Source organism: Ornithorhynchus anatinus, chromosome 19, assembly GCF_004115215.2.
Source record: "Ornithorhynchus anatinus isolate Pmale09 chromosome 19, mOrnAna1.pri.v4, whole genome shotgun sequence".
Lineage (NCBI taxonomy): Eukaryota > Metazoa > Chordata > Mammalia > Monotremata > Ornithorhynchidae > Ornithorhynchus > Ornithorhynchus anatinus.
Window position 1 is genome coordinate 9,545,267 of NC_041746.1, and position 26,438 is coordinate 9,571,704.

Here is a 26,438-nt window from a genome sequence, read left to right on the forward strand (position 1 = left end):
ATTTTCTGTATTTTAGGTTTAGGAAAGCTTGATAATGAGGCTCTGAAGATTCATAGCTGCTTTTCTATGGCTTAATTTAGTCTCTAAATCAAATATGTAAAATCACATTATATCTTCCCGCAACATCTTTGTGCCAAAGCATTTTTGTACTGTTTCCCAACCAATGTTATTTTATCTTTTTATAAATACAGGATAGGGAAGTGGTGATATACTCAAGAAGATCGGAGCCATCTCCTATTTACCTAGGCTTCTTCCCTTGCAGTTACATTTAGTATTGTTAAAATTCCTCCACTTTTATTGTTTCACTAGATATTCTAAATCTCAATCTGGTCCCATATTATAAAGGAAAACAGTTGTGAAATATCTTGATATATATGAGGTTTTCTATGTAGTTCTTTGGCTTTTATTTCTTCAAGCTACTTAGGTCCGATTCTTCTGTTCTTTCTAATGAGTCCTATGGATCCTATCTCTCGATCCTGTATTCAAGGTCTCTGTTTTCATCTGAACCCCCACCTCTATATTTTCATTTATTACACACTATGTCTGAGACGTAAAATTTGGAACTGATTTTCAACACTGAATTTATGGGAAGATTCATGAAGCTCTATGCTAAACTCCTGGGCATTCATTCATTCAATCATATTTATTGAGTGCTTACTGTGTGCAAAGCACTGTACTAAGTGTTTAAGCATTTCCCCAGAAACTGTTTTCCTTGTTATACAATAGATCTTAATTGAGCATGCATGTTCAGCTTGCATGAAAGAGCCCAGGCTTGGGAGCCAGAGGTCATGAGTTTGAATCCCAGCTCTGCCACTTGTCAGCTGTGTGACTGTGGGCAAGTCACTTAACATCTCTGTGCCTCAGTTACCTCATCTGTAAAATGGGGATTAACTGTGAGCCTCACGTGGGACAACCGGATTACCCTGTATCTACCCCAGCGCTTAGAACAGTGCTCTGCACATAGTAAGCGCTTCACAAGTACCAACATTATTATTATTATTATCATTTGATCTTGCATTAATATTTGCATTTTTAACTTTTTTTATTAATTGACCATAACATACAGCCTTTTGTGGGCAGGGATCAACTATTTTGTGCTTTCCCAAGACTTGTACAGTGCTCTACATGCACTAAGAAATCAGCAAATACGATTAATTGCTGGACTGATTTTTTCACCACTCTGCATGTAATGGAGCATCATCTCCTGAAAGATTTGCTTTCCCAGAGGGGAAAGCAAATTATTCCTTTAAGTTAAAAAAAAAAAAAAACAGAAAGAGAAAAGGTGGAAAGGAGAACTTAAACTATTTATGTGTATTAATGTCTTTCTCCCCTCTATATTAAAAGCTCCTTGCGAGCAGGCAACGAGTCTACTAACTTTGCCGTACTCTCCCAAGTGCGACTACAGTGCTCTGCACAGAGTAAGCACTCAATAAATACCATTGAAGATGGAAGGTTTTTGTAGTTTAAAAGCATCCCTTAGTCAGTGAGGGCTACCGAAAATATCATCAGTGCTGAAAGCCTGGGTCAAGATGCCAGTTACACGACCCTTCTGAGCACCTCTGACCTGGAGTGCCCTCCCTCTCATCTGCCGAACTAGCACTCTTCCCCTCTTCAAAGCCCTACGGAGAGCTCACCTCCTCCAGGAGGCCTTCCCAGACTGAGCCCTCCCTTTTCCTCTGCTTGTCCTCCCCTCTCCATTGCCCCTACTCCCTCCCTCTGCTCTACCCCCTTCCCCTCCCCACAGCACTTGTGTATATTTGTACATATTTATTACTCTGTTTTATTAATGATGTGTATATATCTATGATTCTATTTATCTATTTTGATGGTATTGATGCCTCTGTACTTGTTTTGTTTTGTTGTCTGTCTCCCCCTTCTAGACTGTGAGCCCGTTGTTGGGTAGGGATTGTGTCTATCTGTTGCTGAATTGTACTTTCCAAGTGCTTAGTACAGTGCTCTGCACACAGTAAGTGCTCAGTAAATACGATTGAATGAATCAATGATGTTGGTATATAGTGTCACTACTGCTTCAAAGTATATTTTTGATAGGGGGTCTCACACAATAGATTTTTTCCTAGCTGCTTTCAGTACTGTTCTCTGGGTTCCTTCCTAGCTTATTTAAGACAAGTCTTCAGAGCTAAGCTTAGATCTCAAAAATAATAATGTTGGTATTTGTTAAGCGCTTACTATGTGCAGACCACTGTTCTAGGCCCTGGGATAGATATAGGGTCATCAGGTTGTCCCACGTGAGGCTCACAGTTAATCCCCATTTTACAGATGAGGTAACGGAGGCACAGAGAAGTGAAGTGACTTGCCCCCAGTCACACAGCTGACAAGTGGCAGAGCCGGGAGTCGAACCCATGACCTCTGACTCCAAAGCCCAGGCTCTTTCCACTGAGCCACGCTGCTAAGTGTCTTGGGAGGTTGGACAAATAGATGTGATCATTTTTACTGAATTCAAGTTGTATGAGTAATGCCATGAGGTGTCACTGTGGGTATTCCAACAGTATTCTTCCCTTGAGACTGTAAGCTCCTTGTGGGCAGGGATCTCATCTACTAACTTCATTGTATTTTCCCATGTGCTTAGTAAAAGGCTCTGCACACAGTTAATGCTCAATAAATACCATTGATATTAACTAGGCAAAATAGTTGCAATGATCTTGAAACGTCACAGTGGGTAATTCTTTCAAAATGAGCATTCTCTAGAGAATGTTCTTCTCCAGTTTTGTTTTGTATTTTGTTCCTTTCGAGCAAATGGTTTTCAATAGCAATTACGGATGTGTCAATGACCTCTTTGTTCAATTGAATTAGAAAACTTAAATGAAGTTTAACCAATATCAATCTCTGCTGTCAGAGGTAATTGAGGCCATGCTATGTGTAGTAACAGTGCCCCCTATAGTACTATTTATTCAAAGCTTGGTGGATTTTCAGATGTGCTAAATCTCCCTACCAAAAATAGCCACAATAGATCGTCCTATGATATATATTCTTATTTTGATCTTGTAAATTGTAGGTGCTAAATATTCTATGGAATTTCTTTTTCTAAGTTGTATGTGTTCTGTCCTTGGCCTTTTCAGCAAAGCTCAGGATATTTTAAAAATGGAGCTGATGGGCTTTTGAAATCACTGGGAAGAGACTGCAGTAGAGTGCGAGTTCAGGAGTATTGCTTGCTGCTGCTGATACACTCTTGTGTGCTGCTGCCCTCTTGATTGTTGACTACTGTGACTCACAAAGAACCTCAGTTTCATCTAAACAGTGCGGTCTTGTTGTTGCTTTTAAAGATGACCGGGAAGGCAGAATGACAATGGCGTACTGGATTCCGTTGGATTCCAGGTCACAAGGAGTGAGACTGATAAAACTCAGGGCAAAGATATTGCTCTCCTCTTTAGTATCTAATGTGGTTTGTAAAAGAGTCCAGTGGAAATGTTAGATTACTTCTACAGTTGAGAGGGGCTGTATTGATTTCTCTATTTTTATTATATTGAATTATATCACACTATATTTTTAATCTGTACAGGGCCTTGAAATTTACAAATATAGCTGTAGAGCTCTTATTATCAAGGAACATTACCTGAGATTTTTTTTTTTTTCATTCCCAGCTAAATGAGACTTCTTAGCAACTTGGATAAGGGATAGTACTAGCATTTTATTGGTATTTGGGCTGATTTTTTTTGTCACTTGGAATGTTGAGAGAGTGAAGCGCCTGAAAAATCCAAAATGAATGGTTGAAAAAGTAGATCACTGCTCATATTGCATTAGGATTTTTGGCTAGCTCATTTTTATGGCCTCTTCTGCCAGAAAAATGGCTGTTGCATCATTAATAGTGTAGCTTACTATTGCTTTTAATATTTGAACTATATCTGCAAAAAAGCATAGATTTACTGATTTCGTTAAGAGCCTTTAAAAGAAGATGTGAACGAATCTTGGAGTTGCATTTCGTATACTTTAAAAATAATTCTGGCATCTTTTCCCTTTGCAACTGGAGCATTTGGCCTTACAGCACCATCACTTCCAGGGACCTCACCATCCTTTCATAGGCAACATTATGACACTGATCAAAGAATGGACGGTTAAAAGTACACAAGTCACAATTCAGGGACCCGGAGACCATTTAGCTCATAAGAAAACAAGCAACCAAGAGTAGCAGCTTGGCCTAGTGGAAATTGCTTGGGACTGGAAGTTGGGAGACCAGAGTTTTAAACAAATACCATAATTATTATTATCACTATTAATAATAATCCTGACTCCTGCACTTGTTTGCCAGGTGTCTTGGGCAGGTTCCTTAACTTCTTTTTGCCTCAGTTTTTTCATTCATAAAATGGTGATTAAATACTTGCTCTCCCTCCCCATATTTGGGTGCCCCATGGGGGACTCATCCACCTCCTCACCGACTTTCCCCACCTCCTGCCTCTCCCCACTCAAGTCCTTGCTTCACTGCTGCCGAGATAATCAGTATATATCCCTCTCTAGACTGTAAGTTTCTTGTGGGCAGGCAGTGTCTACCAACTGTGTTATATTGTACTCTCCCAAGGGCTTAATACAGGACTCGGCACACAATAAGTGCTCTATAAATACCACTGATTTTTCTTTTTTCCAAAAAGATTCTGTCCCTATCTCCCCACTCCTCAGGGAACTCCAGTAGTTGCCCATCCACTTTTGCACCGTATCATTGGCTTGAAAGCACTCAAATCAGTGTTCCCCTTCCTACTTTACCTTACTGATTTCCTACTACACCCTAGCTCGCACACTTCACTCCTCTAATGCCAACCTAATCACTGTACCTCGATACCATCCATCTCATCACTGGCCCCTTGCCAGTGTTCTGCCTGTCCTGGAACTCCCTCCCCCTTCGTTTACGACAGGCCACCGCTTTCCCCATCTTGAAAGTCTTATTAAAATAACATTTCCTCCAAGAGGCTTTCCCTGACTCAGTCCTCATTTTCCTTACTCTCTCTCCCTTCTGCATCATCTATGCACTTGGATCTGTACTTTTTAAGTATTTGATATTCTCCCCACCCTTAGGCCCACAACATTTATGTGCATATCTGTAACTTATTGTAATGTTTGTCAGGGAACGTGTCTACCAACTCTAATGTATTGTTCTCTCCCAAGCATTTTGTATAAGGCTGTGCGCACAGGTGCACGAAGGTGCTCAATAAATACCATTGATTGACAGACTCCTTGAATCCACCCCATTGCTTAGTATTGTGCTTGGCACATAATAAGAACTTACCAAATACCACAGTTATTACCAGAAGTAGTAGCAATAAGAACGGGAGGAGGGAGTGAGGGCCGTGAAAGAACAAAAATGCAGGAATGCCTTGGAAAACCAGACGTTGACACAAGCTGAGCCTTTGCTGTTGTAATTTTTATAATCTTTTAAGAGGTAAGAAAAGAGTTCGTTTCCATTAAAAAAAAAAAAGTACACAATGCCTTTGGAACTTTCCGGTCCCATTATTAAATGCAGGAGTGAAAAACAGAGGGATTACATAAATGAGAGCAGGTGCACTCGTGCAGAGGTAACTACTGAGCATATGTAAGTGCAGTTGGAAAATCATTGTCTTGCAGAGAATACGCGAAATTGGTCCCTAATGGCCTTGGTTTTTGTCATATGGTCTTGATTATAAGGCTAAAATTGCATTGCCATGCCTTTAGTGTGAACGAGATGGATGGATAATTATTACGTGCACCGCATACCTTTTTGCAAGGAGGAACTAGAACATTCCCTGGTCACTGTCGCTTCGATTCCATCCTGTTGTCAGAAGAAATGCACAGGGCCAATTCATCACCGGATTTATATAGAAAAAATATATAAATATGTATATGTACACCAGAAGCTATTTGGGTGTTTGAGCTCATACCCATTTGGGTAGACAGATATGCTTACAGATAGAAACTGTATAATTCAAGAAGTTGAGAGGAAAGATCACAAGTTAGCGTTTGCATTTGTGAATATTAGCATTGCATTTGTGAATATGGACGTAACACAGAGATTGGGACTGAGACTACTCTATACCACTGTGGAAACCAGTTGAGCTGAGGCTGCAGTACCGGACAGGGAATGAGTCTGTTGTTAAGGTCTACTCTCCCAAGTGCTTAGTACAGTGCTTTGCACATGGTAAGCACTCAATAAATATGATTGAATGAATGAATGAATACTTAGGAGTCTCTGCATGATTTAAGAGACAGTTATTATGTTGCAGTGTACAGTCAATGCCGAACACAAAAACTGCAAAAACGTGGAATGATAAGGAGGCATCCTTGTAGTTCAGAAATATTTTTTTTGGAAGGGGGGGAACCAAGAAGTTATCTTTTCCCTTCTCCTCCTGCCCCTTTTACATCTTTTATTAAGATAGAGCAAACTAAGAGTAACTGTAATCCGTCTGGTAGTGATGAGAATAAATCTCTATTCTATTTAATAGTTGCCCCCCTCCTGGCAACTGATGGAGGGGGGGAAGGGGGAGAGAAATGTTTTGCAAGATCGGAGTTGATAAGGTTCTGAAGCAGTCAGATCCATGACCATGACCGTGTTGTTCATTCATCACTGGAATATTTAGTATAGATCATGTCCTTGAAGGCTGTTGCTTTCCCTTTCTATGCACTCCTAATATAACTAATATGGGCAATTTGTTATGAGGGTCACCAGTTCCTAAATGTTGAATTTTGTCCAAACACGTCCAAGGCTTAACAAACGCCCCTTCCTGTGGGAAGTTTTCTGAATATTTTGATCAAAGGCATTAGGTATTTGGGGGTGCAAGGCACTCTTGGCAGGGTTTTCATGGCCCAGATTCAATGTTTATAGGCTTCCTGATTAATTGCTTGATGCCATTTGCCACTGAACCCTAGGCCCAGAAAAAAAATAAAATAAAACAGCTTCGATTAAATAATCAGCCAACCACCTCACACCTCAACTGTTCAGTTTTAATGATATCTTTTATCTTGCTCTTAACACTGTACAGATGTGTGTATATTAATATATAATAGATCTATATAGAGATATACACATAATCTTTCCCTCTCTCTCTCTCTCTGTCTCTCTCTATACACACAAACAAATTTATACATATATATGTATATATATATCCATACACCCCAGTGTGGTTAGAACACTTAGAAGCCTTTTTTTAAAAAAAAAAAGACAAATGGATAAAAGAAAGTATCCATTTAAGTATATGGTAATTAATGAATGCTTACATATGCCCATATCCCCTGGATTTGCAAAAGAAACAGAAGTCAAATATGAGACTTGTGAGAGAACAGAGTTACAGTATTTTAGGCATGTTTTGACTTTGCAAATCTAATCAAAAAGCCTAAATTGGTAGTATTATTTGAGTCCTAATTTAGCTGTTTTAATAAGATGCCCACGCTTAAAAACATTCCAAGCAAGCAGTTGAAATCTTATCACAGGTCAGTTGGATCAATACTGAAAAAAAAAAAGTATGAAAAGTTTTTGAGTGACAGCTTAAAAATGGAAAATTTAAATATATATCGCTGCCTTCCGCTCCATTGTATGATGCACAAAGCCCATTTTGGCAGTATGGTTTTAAGTAGTCAAGAAGGTGATTTATTAGAAACACTGAATTTTTGTTTATTTCCACTCTGTAAGCGATGCATATAGCAATATATCTGTATCAAGGGATTAATACTAGGAGTGCTATTTAAACTTAGCATTACCAGTAGCATTCAAAATATAGTTTATAGAGCTATAAATAGCCACATCAGTATTGACACTTGCTGCAAAATCTAAGTCCCTGGAAAAGTGGGTCTGATGGTAAATGAATATGCTTTTGCCTGACAGTATATAAAGCATCTCAGTGAGTTGCAATGATATTTCATGGTTACAGCTGCTATTATTCTCCTGAGGTCTTCTTAGAATCCTGTCTAAATGGATAGGCAAAGGGTGGGATTGTCAGGGGTTGGTCTGGTCAGAGTATAGGAGAAAATGAAACAATTATTAGATTTTTATCATGCTTTGTTTTTGCCCTTGCTGCATAACTCTGGATATATGTTGAACCAATCTCTGCCTTGAATTGATGGCAACTCTTACTATGCGCAGAACACTATACTAAGCATTTAGTGGAGTACAATACAACAGAGTTAGTAGAGACATTCCCTGCCCATAACAATCTTCAGTATAAGGGAAGAAGTTCTCTTCTCCCACAGCACCCTAGCATGGGTCCTAGCTCCTCGAGAAGGTGTGTAGCCTTTTAGCTCTCAGATGATGGAGTGATTCTGAGGTCTCTGTCACCAACTCTGCTCGTACTAACAAATTGCATTGAGGAACCTCCTCAGAATGATCTGCCAAAGCTGCTTTAAACTGGGCCTTGGCACAGCAGTTCCGACTTGAACAACTATCAGAATTATAATGTCCTAAGTACAAAGCTCTACTAATTGAATTTCATTCACTAGGACTGAAATATAGCAGCCAAGGCAGAGAACCCTGTCGGCTGGTTTTTATGGGTCCCTGAATCTAAAGTCATTTTAAAAATGTGAGTGATGCAATTTCTTGTATCTTTCATTTAATATGCTCCTCGGTAAACAGTGTTTCAGATTAGTATATTTGTAATTTAAATGAACACGATACATCAAGCCAAGTCAGGAAAAAAAAAGTTTAAGGAGTGATTGATTCCTCTTTCAGTGTTATGCCCAGAAAAAAAGGAGAAGGGGCTGGTGCTGGGTTACAGGGGCAAAACTACCCTATTTTTAAAAGCAGAGTCAGCCCCAGTGGCTAAATCTGTTTTCTTCAAGCATACTAATAAATTCTGCCTAACTCCTTTTTTTGTTGTTGTTCTCTCTTGGGGTCTGCTTGTAGATTTGCCTCAACAAAGGAAGCATCATGTTACATCTTTTAAATAATTGATGGCTCTTAGTTCAAGCCAGCTTGAAAGAAATTCTGAAAATAGGAACTGATTAAGCAAATGTCCCGCTTTCCTCTCTCCTCTCCCTTTAGCCCCTACTCTCCCTACCTCAGAACACTTCCCCTTCCCCACCTGCTCTTCACTTATTTCTGCCCTCTTGGTGACTGGAAGCTGCTGCTGATGTCATCTAGGCTTTGGTGCTGCCCAGCACTTAGCAGCTCCCATTTCATTTATTTATTTATTTTAGGAAGGGGAAGCTGTTAATTATAAGCTGTCCGATGTAACTAAGAGCTCTTAATAAATCATCAGAAATGATATGCCATAATCACCATCAGAGGTGGTTTGTCTGGACTATAAAGAAGTTGGGTTTATAATTAGTCCCTCTATTTGCAGGGGAATGTTTCTAAGGTCTGTGGGTGGCAGGGTGGGATGATGGATTGCTTAAGAAATAATGATATTTATTAAGAGCTTACTCTGTGCTAAGCACTAGACAGAATATTGTGAGATCAGATATAACCCTGACCCCCCCCACCCAGAGCTCACAAGCTCTCATATGCCCTCTTTCCAGGTACGGAATCGGGTCAGAGAGGTTAAGAGACTTGCCCAAGGTTACACAATAGGTCGGGGCAGAGCTGGGCCTAGAACCCAGGTTTCCTGACTCCCCATTCCATGCTCGTTCCCCAAGAACTCACTGCCTTGCCCGACTGTGGATGATCGGGCAGGGTCTGGCAGCATGAGTCATAGCAACAGTGTCAGGTCTCAACCATGCCAAGAGAATCTAGATCCCACCATTCTGTGGGAAAAGCAGTACTTTGTTGGAGTTTGGTGATGTCAAACTCAGAATTGTTGATTTTCCCCTTTGAAGCATGGCCCTTGTGGAAAATCTCCTTCTTGAGAGGCTTATATAAAAGTCATAGACAACCATACTTCCTAGAGGGTTTAGACATTTACCAGTTTGGAGGCAAGAGACTGGACTAAATGATTTTCCACTCCAGAATCCTGTAATTTTTGTCACTGGGTTTTGGGAGAACTGCCTGAAGTTACCTATTAAGTGAAATCTAAGCGTCAGTTTTAGCCCTAATAATACCCTCAACCATGCCTATGCTTATGGGTGCAAAGCTGGCAGGAAGATTTGTAATGAATCAACTCCATGAGCATAAACCAACTTTCTCCCTTATAACAATTTGAGCTCACTATTTGAAGCATGTTTATACTTTTCTGTCCTGACTCCCCAGTTGCATTTTAAGCTCCTTGATGCCAGGAACCATATGAATTCCTTACTCTATGCTAAGTGTCATACAGGGCCACGTACCAATGTGTTCAGTAAACATTTATTGACAAAATTGAGGTGATCTAAATGGCTTTAGGCACCTAAAGCCTGCAGATAATCAAACCCAGTTAGTCATCTTGTTTTATGCCAGTCAGTCTGATTACTGGCTGGTGTCTCCCCTCTTTGTAGATACAGCACCGCACTCATGTGTAATTTTTTTGTTTGTTTTCAGTGTGACTTTTCACCAAATTCTGGGGTCCAGGAGTGGTGGTACTGTTTAGAGGAGTCTAGGGAGGATCACAATGTTCCTGGAGCAAGTAGGAGGGAGGTGAGAGGTTCTCCCCCGCAGGGGAAAAAAAAAGATAACTGTGGTATATGTTAAGTGCTTAATGTGGGCCAAGCACTATAAGAAAGTGCTGGGGTAGATACAAAATAATTGGATTGAATATACTTGGTGTCCAACATGGTGCTCACAGTCTAAAGGGGAAGGAGAACATCCCCATTGTACAGATGAGAAAACTGAAGTCCAGAGAAGTTAAATGATTTGTTTTAGGTCACCCAGTAGATGCCTGTTGGAACTGGGATTAGAGCCCAGACCCTTGCTTTCTCCATTAGGCCACATGACTTCTCATGGCCATGCTGCTTCTCAGAAAAGCTCTAGGTTCGGCTGCACTCTATGTATTTTCCTAAAGTGGCTCCCGGGACATCGTCATGTTAATCTGTGGGCCTGATGAAAAGCATATGACATCATAAGTGTCTCAATATCTGGTATTCTCAAGTGCTGTTAATAGCCATACTGACCAATGAAGCCATAAATCAGACAACTGTGAAGGTGTGTCATGCACAATGGTCACTAAAGGGTTAGGTTTTGTAGCCAGTCCTTCAGGAAGCAGCATGGTGTAGTGGATACACCATGGGCCTGGGAGTCGGAAAGTTATGGGCTCTCATTCCGGCTGTGCCATGTGTCTGCTGTGTGACCTTGGGCAAGTTGCTTCATGTCTCTGTGCCTCAGTTACCTCACCTGTAAAAATTGGGGATGAAGAGTATGAGCCCAAAATGGGACAGGGACTGTGTTCAACCTGATTAACTTGTACTAGCCCAGTTTAGTACTGTGCTAGGCACATAGAAAGAGCTTAACAAGAACTGTGATTATTATTAATTATATTTATTATTATTGTTTGTATGGCCCATTTCCAAGGCCCCTTTTTTCTCCTCATTTTGATTTTTTACATTTTTTATTCTCTTTGTGAACCCACTGGGAACAGGTACTCTGCCATCGGATTACCTTGTTTCTACTCCAGGATTTCACACAGTGATTAACACCTAGTAAGCACTAAGTAAACACAGCTAATTACTCAGCCATATTTATTGAATGCTTCCTATGTGCAGAGCACTGTACTAAGTGCTTGGGAGAATAAAGAATAACAATATAACAGACACATTCCCTGACCATGACAAGTTTACAGTACTGCCATTATTAGGTTTTGGTAGCATTTTCACCCAAAAGAAGTTAATGGTACTCAGGAAAAATATATGTTGGGCTTGAATAAAGGATATATTCTACACTAACAACTACTAGTAATAATACTCTCAAATTTTTGCACTGCCTTTTCTCTGAAGGAATCAAGAAATTCAGGCTTCAAGTGGCTACACAACCCACAGTCACTCAGAAAATAACCTGATAGTTTATTAATGGTGCCAGCACTACTTTTGTAGTGTTACATAAACAGGAGGTCTAGCACTGGAAAGGATTTCTTTTTTGTTTAAGCCTTTCCTTCACACCTGTTGCACCTCAAACTTGTCTACAACCTACCTGGTTAAACTTCCCATCTATGCAGGGTGGATTCGGTCTTCATTGCCTCTCTTAATATTTCACAGGATGGTTTTACAGCTGCTAAGTGTCCCCGGTCCTCTACAGTATACAAAAATTGTTCTCCCTTTGAGTCTTCCTTTGCAGTTGGATATGTAGAGAAAACAACCACTCACTTTCCCTTTGTCAAGATTACCCTTTTCCTCCACGGGGCAGGCAATTTTCTGACAACAGGAGGGTAAACTAAGGATTCACTTCATTTTTCAAATGGGGGGAAAAAAATCCAAATTCAAAAGCAGAAAGAAATAACTATAAAAAGTAATTTATTTGGTGTTTATATGACCCTGTATGTAGAGAGTATGTGTGATAGGTGCAGCATGCCACTGTAAATTACCGCTGGTGGGTTATGAAAACATGTGAGCCCATTGTTGTGTTGTGATCATCTCTATCTGTTGCCGAATTGTACTTTCCAAGTGCTTAGTACAGTGCTCTGCACACAGTAAGAGCTCAATAAATACGATTGATTGATTTTATCCAGAAGACAGGAGTAGGGGAAAGTGTTAACCCTCACTATTCACATTTCAGCAGGGAGTAAGAACCTCCTATAGATTGCCTGTGTTTAGTGTTTGCTTGTGTTTACAGGCAAACACAGTAAACATTTGTAAATACAGTTGCTTCCTTCGGGTTAAGAATAGTATATATGTGTAAATGAATAGTGGATAATATTGCTGTTGCAATTGCCCACAATAAAATTTTAACTTTTTAAATTAGGTTTTCAGCTGTCAAGATGTTTTTGTGTGTGTTTTCTATCACTCAGTAATATTTGAGTGCTTATTCTGTGCGGAACACTATACCTAGCGCTTGACATCACACAACAGTTGGTAGACATGATTCCTGCCCTCAAGGAACTTATAATCTTTTGTGGGGCAGACTCTAAAATAAATGACTATTGGGGAGAAGCAGCTGAGTTTAAAAATATGTACAAAAGTGCTACCTTCAGGACAACTCACTTAATGAAAATCTCAATGTTTATAGAGCAAAACTGCATTCTCTAAGGCATTTTTGAGAAGACACACAATCTTTGTTCCCTTCAACTTGATATATAAAGTGGCTTTTCATGGGATTTGACTTTAAAGTTCCAGGTGCCAGTGACAGCTCAGATAAATGCTGAACAAAAGTGGGGTGCTAAAATTGGGGTTTAAGATTCACCAGGTTCTAGATCTCGACTCTCACAACTGTAGGATGGAAGAGGCAACAAGTGCCCAGTCGATTCACAGTCCATTGGTGATGAAAATCCAAATGAAAACTGGTCCACAAAATCCCAGGCAAATGAACTGTCTCTCAGAAGGCATATCTTGTTTGTTATATAAAGACTCTGCCATTTCCGAGGGTACAGTACAGTTGAAAATGTATGTAGTTAATGTGACACTAAGATCGGTCATTTTTTTTTTGTTTCCAAGATTTGGATAGTGAAGGGGAAAGGGAAAAGTAAGCAGGATCACATTCGTAAAATTATGCAGCTGTTGAGCTTAGCTTTTCATTTCCTTCAAAAAATTTGAAAATGTGGGCTTGAAGTATCACTTGAAACCATACTTCGTAAATTTGTTCCGAGAGGGTCCTTATCATAACCCAGGGAACTCTTTAAAGTTCTTGCTCCCCAAAGTATAGTTACCACATTTCTGCCCTGATAGGTGTGTTGAAAAATTCTGCCTGACTAATTGGTTTTCCCAGGTGATGTACTTTGGGGGCTAAACATGTTTGTGCTCATCTGATTGGTAGTGGCCATTCGTTTTGCAGCTGAACTGAACCAAGCTAATGATACCCAGCCCAAGGGATTTCTTTGCCACTCGCAACTGTCTTGTAGGAAGAGGAGCAAGAAGCAGGTTCAGTGTTAAAGGGTATTCTTCCATTTTGAAGTAGTTCAAAACCCGTTCACTCTGTTAAACTGTAAAAATTTTGTTTTGCCAACTCAGCTAACATTGAGTGATTAGTGCCTGCTCATTTTTAGTCAGCCTGGCTGACCTTACCTTCAGGGAGGTAAGGTACTATCAAACTTTTTTCAAGTTCTAAAGAAATAGAGCCTTGAGTAGATGGGAAGAAATGAAAAGCAGGTGGAAAACATTTTTCTGTATCTTTCTCTCCAAAAGGAAACTGTTTTGGGAAAGTTTAAAAATGGGTGGTGTAATGGAAAATGCTTTGAAACTTTAACCAGACTATTCCTATAAATAAAAGGGCAGAAGATGAATTAAACTAAGGAAGGAAACATACTGCAGCTCACTTTGAATGTTACTATAATCGTTTATGTGTATGTGTGTGCATATATATGTGTATATTTATATTGGGATTCAAGACTTGCTGAATGCACATCATACTAAGTTTTATCTGTTAATATGTGCTTTACTCTATTGCCTGGCAGATTTTATTAAATGCAGTGGCCAGGAAAATTGACCTCACTTTTTTTTTTTTTTTTTTTTTCTTTTTGGGTTGGATCCGTGTTCACATCACACAAATGAATAGAGCTGGCAATTTACTGGTTCATCAATGAAACAATATTAAATTATGAAGATGTAAAGAGAAAAATCATCTGTTAGCATTGTGCCAGTCGGAAAGGTAAGATACTCCCTATAAGATTAGGTAATATTAATGGACTGAAGTACCCATGTAACACTATGCCACAGAACAGATATTGCACTGTCGGGTAATCCGGTTCTTTTATAATTACTCTAGCAGTGGTTAACTTCAAGTCATAAAGTGCTGTGCAAGCATTCTAATGTAGGAACTTGTTAGGTCTTTTTAATGAAATATAACTGTTGCTGAAGTGATTATGAAAATATGGAAATCCAAACTTTTCATTTGTTTTACTTAAGATGCTGAATGTTACTAAATATATACAGTTGGCTATCCAGATCATAAATCATAGTAGTGATTCGATTTAGGGATTGAATCTGAATTTCCTAAACCCATTTCCTCTTCAAGCAGATATTTCCAGCCACCTTTCTACTAAGCAGCGAGCAATGAGTTATGATTCTATTTGGAAGTAAGTTTTGGCCTTAGTGCTGGCAAAGGCCAAACCTTTCTTTTGACACTTTGTTCACCCCTCCCTGGTGGTTTGGGGTTTTTTAATTTTTTTTGTTAATTCTTCTTTCCCTAGAAGGTAAACTGGGTTAAGTTTGATGAGCCTTTAATTTGCCACATTGCCAGGCACAAACTGCCCCGTCATGGCACCAGGCTACCTCGTGCAGCTTAGCACCATATTTCCTCCATCGATGGTGAGAGAGTCTGTCTCCCAGTGCCATTCTGAAAGTTTATGCTTCTGAATATCGAAGGGTCCCTTGCAGCCTGAAACAGTCAATGCTGCTTCCCAAAGTGCAAATTTATGACTGTAGAGATGCTTGGACACTGGGAGAATGAGACTCAATCTTTGAATTGCTTGTGGCTTCCCCCCATCCCCTTCCCCCAGTGTAATCAGAATGGGGGCTTGTTAAAATTAACGCTGCCACCTGCACCCAATATATGATCTGTTGGGCTGTAGGGGGTAGATGCATTGAGATTATTGGTGCTACTGTGGCCTTTTGTTATTGTAAAGCGTAATTTTAACAGGCAGCATAGGGATGTAGACACCACAACCCACACAGAACATGACTGCAATAAGTGATGTGACTGTTCAGTTTTTATATTTTAGGAACATAATTTGCTTTTGTAGCTCCCCTCCCCCCTTCTTGCACCCCTCCCCCCCACCAGCTGCCCCAGGAAAATATACCTTATCTCCAGCAAAGTGGATAAGAAAAATGCTTGCTATTTGAGTTTTGGGGGAAAGAAAATCTATTTCTTTTATAGAGCAGCTTGTGCTTAATATACATGAAAGTGGGGTTTGCTTTGATCTGACAATTAAAAGTTTATTTTTACCACTCATACTGGGCTACCATCCAGCAGTGCTCTTTCCCTTGCATCACATACTGGATTTCAAGTATCCAGTCAGCCTATATGTGACAGAGCACCAGGAAGTAGTTGGAAAGTGCACAGTCTTGATGGGTGCTGCACTTTTTTTCTCTCCTTCCTTCTCTACGGTTTTGAAATTCAAATTGAATGCAATTTTCAGCTCATTTGAGCCAGAATATACTGTTGCTGAGCTTCAGTGGCTCTTAAATTCAAACTCACAGGAGAAAACAGATATCATCTGTCACAAGGGGTGGGAGGGAGAGGATACCCTGAATTTTATTCATGGAAGCCAGCCTGAAATGACTAATTTAAACCTTTATGACTAATCAGTCACTGGCAAACTAATCAACTAATCAATGAAACCTTCCCGAAATCTTTTTCTGCATTTTGGGCTCTTTAATTTCCTTTTTTCTTTTTTTTCCTTTTTTATGGCTCAGGCCTATTTTGTATTTATATTTTAATATCTTCTTGCAGACTGAGCTGGAACGTACAGGTGATTTTGCTTCTGTCCTTTTTGACCAGCTTTATTGTTCCTAGCCTAATACCTTTGTCAATGATCAATCAATCGTATTTATCGAGCACTTACTATGTGCAGAGCACTGTACTAAATGCTAAAGGGAGTACCATACAACAGAATTAGATGTATTCCCTACCCATAACGAGCTTGCAGTCTAGAGATGTTTATTGTTTTTTCAAATCAGCTGAAGCCAAACTGAGCAGGAAAACACTTCCAGTTATTGTTATGCAAAACAAGTTGTTTGAAAAATATCTTTTAAAAATCATGTTGCTGTTTTTTTCAAGTGAGTGGGAGGATGAGATGTTCACATTTACTTGTTTGTTGTCTTTGTCCCTATTTAACAACCTTTCCCAGATTGTAGGAGGGGAAAATTTTTCATAAACAAATTAAGACCCCTTTTTTCTGCTTGCTTCTTCCCAGTCATATTTTGATAAGCGTGAGCAGCCTCTCTGCTTGTGCTACTCTTCTGTTTACCCACTTTGGAACTTCGTAATGAAAACAGGCATAAAAATTGTACTGAAGTGCTGGGATGAATTTGACATTCACTGGTGTAGTCTCGTCCTATATTTCCACCACCATCTGTCTGTTGCTAGTTTTCCCTCCTCAATAGTATCTTCAGTGCAGGCTCCAAGTAGTCCAGGGCTGGTAGTGGGCATTACCAGCTGGGTATCCCGAGCGCAGCGTGGCATGGTGGATAGAGCTCGGACCTCAGAGGCAGAAGGTCATGGATTCCAATCCCAGCCCCGCCACTCGTCTGCTATGTAACCTTGGGCAAGCCACTTCACTTCTCTGGGCCTCAGTTACCTCATCTGTAAAATGGGGATCGAGACTGTGAACCCCATGTGGGACATAGACTGTGTTCAACCCGATGAGCTTGTATCTACCCAGAGCTTAGTACTGTGCCTAGCATATTGTAAGCGCTTAGGAAATACCATTAAAAAAGTGTTTAGTACAGTTCTCTGTACATAGTAAGTGCTCAATAAATACCGTTGATTCAATAGAGAGTTTATTTCTACAATCCTCTCCTTCCTGAGAACCACATTTAGCTCTTTTGAAGGGCTACATTTCCCAGAGTCCTAGAGAAGGTTGAAAACCCCTCTCCAGGAAGCTTCTTTCATATTCTAGCACCATTATCTGGTTGCAGCACCCCAGCTTCTCAAATCCATCTTCAACTGAATTTCCCATCAGACAGGTCTTTAGGCTCTCTGAGCCAATAAAGCATTCATAAGTCTGTTCATTCTTATCCCTTGGCCTTTTGTGGTAAGGCACCTTTCTCCTTCCCTCCTGTGTGTTCTCTTATACTTCCAGGTGAATAGCATGAGCCTTACTAGCAAAAGGAGCAGTGCCTCAGACTTCCTTGCCCCATAATGGGCTCTTCTCTTTTGCTAGCAAAATATACAACTTGAGATTGTGCAGTTGTTGTAAATTATCTATGCATCTAGATAAATTTGGGACACTCTAAAATCACTCCAAGTTCTTCTCTTATCAGGGGATGAAACTTCGGTGTTCTGATCTGGAGTGGATTCAGAATTCTGAATCCAAAAAAACAAGAGCCATGGCTAAGCATCGAGTCTTTTTACAAATGGCTTACCTGATAGTTTCTCTCAGGGCATAATCCCACAACTAGTTGTATTGCAGAGAGATAAAGTCGCCATGAAATATTATAATGGATACTGGTTTTAGTCATTCTTGCTGGGAGAGCCAGCTCTGTGACAGCATGTAGCCTTCAGTATTCATCCATGCACTTGTGCTACTTATTTGCCCAGATAAAAGCTTCTTTCAGTAACAAAGTCCTCATGGCCTTTTTGTCACCTACCGGGCTACCTTCAGATCCCTCAGGGGAAATATTATATGGTGCTTTCCACATCTTGTGCTACGTCCCCAGCATTAAGCGAAACATTATCCATTTTTCTGATCTCTAAACTATTGCTGCTTGTGCAGAGTTCCTTCTGCCAAAAAAAGAAACCAGCTCTTTTTACTGGGCTTTTAACCTCTGTCCTAAAAAAAGCAAAAAGCAAATTGCTTCGCTTCATCATTGTTCAAAGAAGAACCCCCCCCCCCCCCCCAAACACACACACTAATCTACAGGATATTTTCATTCAAGGTGGGTTTCTCGTGAATCCAAAGGTAGTCCTTTGGGGGGGGGGGGGGCGTGGGGGGAGGGGGAGGGCAGGGAGGGGTGGAATCTTTAGAGTGTGCTAATTTATTTTTTTTGAGGCAGCAGTTTACACTGGCACCTCCCCTCTTAAGCAGGGGAGTTCAGTCAGGACCTGTCTCATGTATTTATTCAAGCTTTTGTCAGAAATGGAACTGGGGTAAGGCAAGATAGCAAAGGTAGCAAGGTAGAGAAGGTAGCAAAGGTTGTTCTGAGGTGAAAGAAAGTTACTTTTTAACATTTATCAGTCAGCTCTTTTAGTTTTTGTCTTGACCTCAAGTGGGCCCAGAGGATTTCAAAGTGGTCCCACTTTCAGGGAAACAGAGTCAGAGGAAACTTGTTTCAGTAGCTGAGGTACCCAGTTATCTCATATTTTGGCCTCTGAAGGAGTTACGTGGCTTAGATACTCCTTGCTTCTTCTGGGGCTGTCATTTCTCTAGGGTTTTTTCTTGCTTTGATTGGGTTTCTCAAACAACAAAAGCAATAAATGCTCTTTAGCCAGCTCTCTAAGGCACCAAACCAAGTGGCTTTGTTTCAGCAATGTTCTTATTGCCTGATAGGGGTGCACTTAAAAGTGACCTGTTGTACTGACCTGGAAATCTTGTTTGGTTATAATCTTTTCGATAGAGGGGGAAGATACAGAAGGAAAACAAGGAGCTTTTGGTCTTAATGGAGAAGGCTGTGGTAAATATGCATCAGGAAAGCAGGCTTCTTTCATAGTTCACTGAGTAAAGGAAACAGAAAGAGAGGAAAAGACTTGCAAACTGCAGCTCTAGCCCATAATCTAGTTTGTGACTTTTCTGAAATGAGTCTGTGTTGCTCTTCTATTTGCCAGAGTCACATTTGTTCTGTCCTGCCACACACCAGGCTGGGATTGCAAATTGTATCAACAAAAAAGACATGACATTAGCCTTGCTTGTATTTGCAGTATTCTTGGTATTGCCATAGCAACAATAGTTTTAATTATGGAGAGCCAAAATGGTAACTTGGATATCAGATAGATGTGGCTCTGTTTTCCCCGTGGACATAACTGTGATTAGACATTTGAGGGAATCGTGGTGTGTGGCTTTCCTTCCAGGCTGGATTTTATTATCTACTGTAACAGACAGCTGTTTTGCTGAACCGGAGAGAGCTGAAGCACTGGCCAGAGGCTCTGGACTGGGGCCCTGGAAGATGGACTGAACTTTTTTCTTAGGGGTAAGTCGAGTTTTGAAGTGGCTCGAGCATGTGGGAGCTAAGCCATGGGCCTGAGCGCTGCTGTTGGCTTCCCCTTGCATCTGGTGGAGCACTGTGATATTTGAGTAAAAACTCATGTCAAGTGTTGTTTGATAATCATCCTTGATAGTGTTCAAGATTGTCCTGTAGGGGGACAAGCAAGTTCTTCCCTGGCAGTAGCAGAGATGGAAATTGACAAATCACTGCAGAATGCAAATAGCACCATCGAGGGAAAACAGATTTCTTTTTTAATGGATTTGTTAAACACTTACTGTGTGCCAGGCACTGTACTAACTGGGGTAGGTATAAGCTATTCAGGTTGGACACAGTCCATAGTCACGCTCCACATGGGGCTCTCCGTATTAATCCCCATTTTACAGATGAGGCACAGGCACAGAGAAGTGAAGTGCCTCCCCCAGGTCACACAGCAGACAAGTGGCAGATCTGGGATTAGAACGCGAGTCCTTCTGACTTCTAGGCCTGGGTTCTTTCCACTAGATCAGGCTTCTTCTTTGGTGTGGTAAAGCAGGGTCTGTTCCCATTAAAGTTATTTTTTTCATCTCATTTTGGGATCTGATCTGCACCTCCTCCTCCCCCCACCCCCAAACAAGCACACACACACACACCACACCTCCCCCTCCACGTCTCCGTGGGAGATTCTATGCTACGGTTGAACTTTGCAGGGCTTCTTCATTTTCAAAGCTGAGACGGGGTCCGAATAGCTCTTTCCTTAGGTCAGCATCAGTAATAGTCCCTGAACTTTAAATAGACCTCTGGACCTGGACCTTCTCGTTAATTATGGCTGTTAAAGAGTGGCAATGGGCGGTTGTAGTAGGGCTAATTTACAGTGACCGGAAGCCCTGCTCTAGGCAGAACTATAATGGATTTTGCAGGTTGTCGCTGCCATCTGACTCACCAGAGGGTCCCGCTTTCAATGGAGGTGTTAGGAGGGGACCTGAAGGAAGGGGCACCAGTGGGAGCAGTTATTGCTGTTGCCATGGCGCTCGCTACCTTGTTTGTAGTGGTCCTTGTGAGGGCAGTGCTAGAATAGGGGGTTCTAAGACCACCTGAATCTGTGTTTCCCACTATGCCAGAAACTCTTCTTGTGGCTCTGGGTAAAGCTAACCTGTCCTGGCCCAGGTCAGTGCCACCGCAGCCACTTGGAGGTGACCCGAGGCTGCTGCCATGGTGTAAGCGGGAAGCAGCACGGTCTAGTAGAAAGAGCATGGGCCTGGGAGTCGGAAGGACCTGACTTTTGATCCTGGCTCTGTCATCTGTCTTCTGAGTGACTTTGGGCAAGTCACTTCTCTGTGTTTCAGTTACCTCATCTGTAAAATGGCGATTAAGATTGTGAATCCCATGTGGGACATGGACCGTGTCCAACCTGATTAGCTTGTCTACCCCAGCACTTAGTACAGTGCTTGGCACATAGTAAAAGCTCTTAACAAATGGCCTAAAAAAATTAAAGGGGCAGTCACCTCAGGATCCTGAGAAGAATGCCCTTTCTTGGGCCATGGCATTGCTGGACAGAAGCAGTGGTGGGGACAGAGGTCAGTTTTCATATCTGAATTCAGTCAATCCATTGAGTAGTATTTATTTGGTCATAAAACCCTTTGCCAGTTTCCCCCTTTTTCCCTCTCCTCTTCTCTGCCTCCCATGTCCCATATTTCTCTGCTCACCATCTCTAGTTTCCTTATCTTCCTTCTTTCCCCACCCACAGCGTGGCCTGGTGGCAAGAGCATAGGCCTGGGAGTCATAGGACTTTGGTTCTAATTCTGGCTCTGCCATGTGCTTCTGGGTATTCTAGGGCAAGTCACTTCACTGTCAGTGCCTCAGTTCCCTCATCTGTAAAATGGGCGTGCAATACCTGTTCGCCCTCTCACTTAGATCGTGAGCCCTGTGTGGGACAGGGACTTGTCCGTCCTGGCGATCCTCCCCAGCTCTTAGAACAGACATATAGTAAGCACTTACATACCATTATTATTGTTAGCCACCCTACCCTTTTCTTCCTTTATCCTTGTCTTTCATTATTGCCCCCTTCCTTTCTACGGTATTTATTAATCCCCATTTTTACAGATGGGAAAACTGAGGCACAAAGAAGTGAAATGATTTACTCAAGGTCACACAGATGAGAGGTGGAGCTGGGGTTAGAACCCAGGTGTCTCTGACTTCCAGGACCATGCTCTATCCACTGGGCCATAGTGCTTCGCTTAGCCCTTGCCTAAGGTGTTCTGGTGAACTTCCTTGCACCAGTCTTCATTTTTGATACTTTGGAATTTCCATTTCTGAATGCCAGTATGCCCATTTTTCTGCAATTTGTTTTGTAGTCATTTGACATATTAAAGATTGCCTTCCACATTTTTGGTACACACCATTGCTAGGCATGTATGATTTTGATTTTGAAGTTTGGGCTTAATAATTAAGCCATTGTATATGAATGCATTTTTTCTTATTTAATAAGATTTTATCTTAAGAATGGCAGTGTGAAATGCTTCAGACTTTGCTTTGCTGCATATGTAGAGCTCTGTGTTTTGAGACTCTTGAAATGTCTGTTTTTAGGACATCAGCAGGGGGCTAATGAAAGGCTTTGTTGATTTTAACGAATTGCAAGCCTCCGTAGCCAAAATAAATATAATCTGCTTTTTGGATTAGTTGTCACAGATGATTTTACCTACTAATCGTGATTAAAGAACCCTGGTGGACCAGAAGCAGAGCTGCTCTCTGGTGACTCCTGCTAAAATAGCAATAAACAGAAGTAAATAAAGACTTAGGGCATTAGTTATCTTTAATAAACAGTGACACTGCATATAACATTTACAGGAGGGGGAGGGGGAAGATTTTACAAAGTACACAACAGGGTGGTTTGCTAACACAAAGAGCCTGGTCAGGTTAGACGATTGATAATATTGGCTTCGGACCAAATGTTTCACACACTAGTTCAAATGAGCTGGGGATAACACCAAGAAGCTATATGGCTTTGTAAATTTTTTCAGAAGATTTTGACACCATCAACTGTCTTTGCCTCTGGTAATTACTAAGCAAGTTTGGCTGCCCTGGGACAATCACCAGGATCTTAAAATCAGTGTTGAAGTTGCTTTTTTGGAACATTTTCCTATAACCATCATAGTAAAGCAGGGCTTTGTAGTAGATCCCATCCTGTTACATGATGATGATGGCTCATTAAAATGATTTGTGTGCCTCTATTGTGCGGAGCGCTTCTAAGGAGTGAGGAAATATCCAAAAAAATGAATTTAGACCTAGTCCTTTCCCTCAAGGAGCTCGTGGTATACTGGGAAAGGTTGCTATAGGAACAACAGAAACAACAAAACAATTTTATGCTGTCATACATGAGAACATGACGGAGACACTTGGAAACTGGTGTCAGAATCTGATCCAGCTCGATGTTCTTTCCATTTCAGCAGAATTGAGCATCATGGGAAATCATTTCTGGCAGCGCTCAGGGGGAGCTGCTCTATTCTGATGATTGTGCTGTAGAGGCACACAAACACAAACCTTGCAGATGATTATGAACCGCTTAGCGGAGTCGGAACACTGGTAGAAACTAACAATAAGCCTGAGGTAAATTTGAGGTCATAAACCATGCTAACTCAGGAAAGCCTACACAACCAAAGATGTTTTTATAGCAACACAGAGTGGAATGCTGTCACTGAATTATGTTACCTAGATAATGCCTTGCATAGTGATGAAGGAAACTGAATCAGCAGACCATTATAGCCTTTCAGAAATTGACAGGGGGCATCAAGCATTGAATAATATCGTTTTTTCGTTAAGGGCTTACTATGTGCTAAGCACTATACTAAGGGCTGGGGTAGGTATGAGATAATCAGCCCCTCTCCCACAAAGGGTTCACAGTCTAAGTAGAGGGAGAATAAATATTGAATCACCATTTCTCAGATGAGGTAAGTGAGGCTCAGATAAGTGACTTGTCCAAGGTCACACAGCAGACAAGTGGCAAAACCATTGTACCATGCTGAGTCAGTGTCTCAGAATCTCCTGAGGCCAGTGAGATGTGGAAATACCTTAGAAGGGGCATCTGGTTTCTTGAAGTTCATTAATGTCATCTGTGAGCCTCATGAAATGGCAACTGGCAACCGTTGCACAAATGCAGTAGGTTTACCAGCATTGAAGCAGTGCTCATCAGCAGGGCATGCGAGGAGAATGGATGAAGGCTGCCGCATGGCACGATGAAATGGGACATAAGCCAGCAGGGAGATCCAAATAAACATTTTAAAGGCAGTCAAACACAATCTCAAACACTGGGATTTAGAAGTGAGCTATTGGGGGGTCCCTTGAAACACTGCTCTGCACACAGCAATCAGTCAGTACCACTGATGATGGTCTGCCGTATGGTAGCAAGGAGACAGTTGTTCCCCGCAAGCAGAGGCTTTGGGAAGATCAGGACACCAAGAGGCAGGTTAGGAAGCCAGAACATGCATTGCAGGCGGTATATACATTAGTATAGTGAGGAAATGTATTTATGTACCCACAGTGGGAATAGCACTGTGGATAGGGGCTTTTCAGTTTATCTCAAACTCAAGTGATTGGAATCTCAGGGTTAGCTGTTGTGGACGGGAAATGTGCCTACCAACTCTGTTATATTGTGATCTCCCAAGAACTTAGTACAGTGCTGCACACACAGTAAGCACTTGATAAATAATACGATTGAGTAGTAGCCTCATTTATAAGGACAAAGAAAATACACGCACACAGTGTCAGCATACTGCATTCTGCCAAATCAAACAGACCAATTATCTGAATGACTGTTCATTGCTATCGTACCACCATTTTAAGGGTTGCAAAGTTAGGGGTCGGGGGTGGAATTATCCCTTCATGTCTAGGATTCTGACATGAAAATGAAGAAACTTGTATAATTCTCCTTATAGTTTATAAATTGGAGATGGACTATTTCCTGAAGAAAACCATTTTTCTGTTGATATATTTTATCCCCAAATTTTGCTAGGAAAAGTTAGGAATGGATTTTTCATTTCCAACTACTTTTGCTCAGAGGTAACACTGATTTGAGTGTAAAACCAGTGTAAGTGCTGGTTCTAAGATAGACAAATACCAGATTTATAATGACTCTCCAGTAATTCTCACTGCATTTTAAATGTTTAAATGGGACAACGGACATTTCCGTTGTGGTCTTACATCCCAGGAACTCAGTGTGCCACAAACATTACTCATGGGAGTCTCATTGCACCTTCTGAGAGAGGTATTTTTATCTTCATTTTTCAGATGGGAACATTAACCTGCCCAAGGTCACCAATGAGTCACACAGAGAACTAAACATAGAACCCAGGAGTTACAATATCCAGCATTAACCTCGAGACTTTTGCTCCCTCCCTGATATAATTATGCTAATATTGTCCAGACAATAGTACAGCATTACCTGCTATTCAGAAAATAGTAAAAATATACTCACGTATGTGTTCTCTCCCACACACCCATTTTCTTAAGGTCAAATGTATTACTTCATTTTAGGTTCTGGTCATTTTATTTTTTCCATTTTTAAGAGCACACTTTGCCTGCAGTTCAACTAAGAAAATAGAATGTCAGCTTTTTATTCATGAAGAAAGTAAGATGGCTTGAGTTTTTAAGAGGGATGTTAAATGCACGCTAGCCATCAAGCAGAAGACTTTTGAGGGATATGAATATTTCTTTCTGTCTACCGTATTAGAGCTTAAGCTCTTTGTGGGCAGGGAGTGTCTTATGCTTCTGCTGTATTTCTTGAGGGGTTAAGCGTAGCGCATTGCACTCAATTCCATTACTAAATGGTGGAGCTAGGGAGCCCCAAGCTATGGGGTCAAGCTGTTGACCACTTGAATTGGGCAGAGGAGGCAGCAAGTAACTGAAGAACTGACCTTTTGGGGCACCTGATGGGAATTTCCACTCTGGTCAGATGATGTTTCCAGCTGTGCTAGAAATGCCAGTCAGTGTCCAAGGAGGGCCAGTTGTTGTCCAGTGATCTTTTCACTGGCATTTATTACGTAGCTTTGGTTGGTAATCAGAAGTTCTTCAGAAGTTCTGGAACTAAGATTTTTTTTTTTACTTTTACATTATGAAAATGTTTTAAAATCCTGTATCTGAAGGACCAATGGACAGGAGGGAGTCACAGTGACATATCGTTACACCATGTTTGGACACTTCATTCCTTCTTGTTGGCATGTGTGGAAGCTAGTGGAGAATTGAGAGCAATGTCAGCCCTTCTGAATGGGAATGTTCCATTTGCCCAGCCTCTCAGATTGCAAGTTCTTGGTGGTTAGTGGTTCTAATTGCTTGTCCTTTTGCCAACCTCCAGTAAGGTGACAATACCACAGTAAAATGGTGTAGGGTTATGTTTAGAATATAAGAAATACCTATGTTGGTCTTGGATTAAGGGGCACATTGTATGGGCTGATGGATGTTTGAGATGTGTGGCGGAACCTGTTTTTTTGTTTTGTTTTGTTTTCTTTTTTTTAAGATTTTGATTGTCAGAACTTGGCAGCAGTGGTCATAGAAGGCTCCTGATTATAGGGACTCAGTGAACACTATTGAGAGAATAAACTGAGGCCACAAGATTCTTTGGGGTCTAATGTGGGTAAAGCCAACCCCTCTCCCCCCACCCCTTGCAAAAAAAAAAAGTGGGTTGGGAGAGGTGGGATGAACAGAGGAGG

General features: G+C 41.1%; 1 protein-coding gene across 5 annotated transcripts in view; it reads left to right on the top strand.

The window, feature by feature from the left end:
- Window positions 1-26,438, top strand: part of ESRRG (estrogen related receptor gamma) — a 465,100-nt gene that overhangs the window by 111,699 nt on the left and 326,963 nt on the right. For all 5 annotated transcript variants that reach the window (XM_029047306.2, XM_029047310.2, XM_029047308.2 and 2 more), the window contains one exon: window positions 14,456-14,548. The gene's annotated coding sequence lies outside the window, so the exon portion shown is untranslated. The remainder of the gene's footprint in view (window positions 1-14,455; window positions 14,549-26,438) is intronic.